The sequence below is a fragment of the Oncorhynchus keta genome, chromosome 12, assembly GCF_023373465.1.
Source record: "Oncorhynchus keta strain PuntledgeMale-10-30-2019 chromosome 12, Oket_V2, whole genome shotgun sequence".
NCBI classification, from domain to species: Eukaryota; Metazoa; Chordata; class Actinopteri; order Salmoniformes; family Salmonidae; genus Oncorhynchus; species Oncorhynchus keta.
In genome coordinates this window covers 47539749-47543212 of record NC_068432.1, presented here as the reverse complement: position 1 = coordinate 47543212, position 3464 = coordinate 47539749, and the positions used below count along the sequence as shown (strand labels likewise).

At 41.5% G+C, this 3464-nt stretch overlaps 1 long non-coding RNA gene across 1 annotated transcript; it reads left to right on the top strand.

Annotated features, from left to right (window-relative positions):
• The first annotated feature begins 2079 nt into the window (after window positions 1-2079).
• LOC127906540 (uncharacterized) lies at window positions 2080-2946 on the top strand. The gene is made up of 3 exons (XR_008061801.1): window positions 2080-2215; window positions 2510-2705; window positions 2755-2946. It is a non-coding gene; the product is annotated as an uncharacterized LOC127906540 (long non-coding RNA).
• The last annotated feature ends 518 nt before the right edge of the window (window positions 2947-3464 follow it).

Genomic DNA, 3464 nt, shown 5'->3' with positions numbered 1-3464 from the left:
TGATGTGTAGATTGATGAGGGAAAAAATATATTCATCCATTTTAGAAGAAAGCTGTAATGTAACAAAATGTGTAAAAGGTCAAGGGGTCTGAATACTTTCCGAATGCACTGTAACCCGTAGTTGCTCTGGATACGAGCATCTCTAGAATGTAAATGTTAGTTAACTTATAGATGGATGCAGTTCAATGCATGATAAATATAATTCAGCAATACATGTCTTGGTAGCCCAAAACATATTGCTATCAGGTTGTAAATAACAGCTGTCAGTACAATCAAACGTTCAAGGGCAATGATCACAAGTCAGTCATAACATGGCTAATAGGCTACTTATCTATTTATTTACCTACTAATTTAGCAAGCTAAAAACACAGAGGCTAACGTTAGCTAGCTACCTGCTGGGAGAATGTCATTGGAGGAGTGGGTGAGTGACCTACTTTTCCCCTTCATATAGGTTTTGGTAGCAACAGCTAGAGATGCAGGTGTCATTTGGTTAGCTAGCAAGAAATGTGAATCACTTTGCTAGCTATCTGAGCAGCTAACCGATCGCTGCAGCTGTACATAGTCCATCGGTAAATAGCCCACCCAATTTTACCTACCTCATCCCCATATTGTTTTTATTTATTTACTTTTCTGCTCTTTTGCACACCAGTATCTCTACCTGCACATGACCATCTGATCATTTATCACTCCAGTGTTAATCTGCAATATTGTAATTATTCACCTACCTCCTCATGCCTTTTGCACACAATGTATATAGACTCCTTTTTAAATTTAAATGTTTATGTTTCTCTACTGTGTTATTGACTTGTTTATTGTTTACTCCATGTGTAACTCTGTGTTACTGTCTGTTCACACTGCTATGCTTTATCTTGGCCAGGTCGCAGTTGTAAATGAGAACTTGTTCTCAACTGGCCTACCTGGTTAAATAAAGGTGAAATAAAAAAAAATAAAAAAATAAGATAGCTATGCTGAACTTGAATCACTGTTATCCAGTCAGCTTATCTCTTGAGTTCTTAAATTCACTCTGGCTATCTACTCTGATTTCAGAGAAAACTTGTCTGAGTGTACCAGAACACACAACACCCGCTTAATATGACCGTGTCAGTAAACTTAGATTTATATAAAAAAAAAATATATATATATATTCTTACAGTCACTAACACTCTACATAACATGAAAACAGTCTAACCAGCTCTGCTAGGGTGAGTAAAATGGCCAGAATGAGGTATGCTTTCATTTGTGCCAGGAAGTAGCTAGACAACTTAAGCCAGTTAGCTCGGGTGCTTGACGTTCGGATCAACCCTACTCCTCAGCAAGAGTGTCCAGTGTCAATAACTGAATTTACGAACAGACAATCTGACAATGCTCTGCATTTAGGAACAACCCATAGCGTACTCTGACACACTGGAGGTAATTTCTGACCACACCATTAGTTGTAAATAAAATATATTTTTAGCATCGATCAAATGCGATGTTCCCTTTCAGTTGTCAAAATCGTGGGTTGGGACAAGCGTGCATTGGCAGGACAAGCGTGCATTGGCAGGACAAGCGTGCATTGGCAGGACAAGCGTGCATTGGCAGGACAAGCGTGCATTGGCAGGCAAACTGCAGAAGGACGAGCAGGCTACCGTTCCCCATTGTTATCAGTGCAATTTTGACAGCCAACTAGCTGAAAACTTCTGATGTTCCCTCGTTAGATTTTTATCTCATCTGGCTCTGGCTAGCACATTAGTTGCTGATCTTGTTTTTGTTGATGTGCATAACTTAGGGAGAGATAGCGTACCTTTTCATGGTTGTTTGATCAATAAGAATGTAAAGTTCCTAAATATAAGAGGACTCCACTGGTATTTACGTATCTGCAGAAATCAGGAATATTTTGTGGCTTTTGGCGAATGAGTTCAAATGATCTGAAGTCACGCTGTTGCTGCTGCCTGTAAACACACAGTCCAGTTCATAGTGAATGATGACAGGTCCTACTGCCTGTAAACACACAGTCCAGTTCATAGTGAATGATGACAGGTCCTACTGCCTGTAAACACACAGTCCAGTTCATAGTGAATGATGACAGGTTCTACTGCCTGTAAACACACAGTCCAGTTCATAGTGAATGATGACAGGTCCTACTGCCTGTAAACACACAGTCCAGTTCATAGTGAATGATGACAGGTCCTACTGCCTGTAAACACACAGTCCAGTTCATAGTGAATGATGACAGGTCCTACTTCCTGTAAACACACAGTCCAGTTCATAGTGAATGATGACAGGTCCTACTGCCTGTAAACACACAGTCCAGTTCATAGTGAATGATGACAGGTCCTACTGCCTGTAAACACACAGTCCAGTTCATAGTGAATGATGACAGGTTCTACTGCCTGTAAACACACAGTCCAGTTCATAGTGAATGATGACAGGTCCTACTGCCTGTAAACACACAGTCCAGTTCATAGTGAATGATGACAGGTCCTACTTCCTGTAAACACACAGTCCAGTTCATAGTGAATGATGACAGGTCCTACTGCCTGTAAACACACAGTCCAGTTCATAGTGAATGATGACAGGTCCTACTGCCTGTAAACACACAGTCCAGTTCATAGTGAATGATGACAGGTCCTACTGCCTGTAAACACACAGTCCAGTTCATAGTGAATGATGACAGGTCCTACTGCCTGTAAACACACAGTCCAGTTCATAGTGAATGATGACAGGTTCTACTGCCTGTAAACACACAGTCCAGTTCATAGTGAATGATGACAGGTCCTACTGCCTGTAAACACACAGTCCAGTTCATAGTGAATGATGACAGGTCCTACTGCCTGTAAACACACAGTCCAGTTCATAGTGAATGATGACAGGTCCTACTGCCTGTAAACACACAGTCCAGTTCATAGTGAATGATGACAGGTCCTACTGCCTGTAAACACACAGTCCAGTTCATAGTGAATGATGACAGGTTCTACTGCCTGTAAACACACAGTCCAGTTCATAGTGAATGATGACAGGTCCTACTGCCTGTAAACACACAGTCCAGTTCATAGTGAATGATGACAGGTCCTACTTCCTGTAAACACACAGTCCAGTTCATAGTGAATGATGACAGGTCCTACTGCCTGTAAACACACAGTCCAGTTCATAGTGAATGATGACAGGTCCTACTTCCTGTAAACACACAGTCCAGTTCATAGTGAATGATGACAGGTCCTACTGCCTGTAAACACACAGTCCAGTTCATAGTGAATGATGACAGGTCCTACTGCCTGTAAACACACAGTCCAGTTCATAGTGAATGATGACAGGTTCTACTGCCTGTAAACACACAGTCCAGTTCATAGTGAATGATGACAGGTCCTACTGCCTGTAAACACACAGTCCAGTTCATAGTGAATGATGACAGGTCCTACTTCCTGTAAACACACAGTCCAGTTCATAGTGAATGATGACAGGTCCTACTGCCTGTAAACACACAG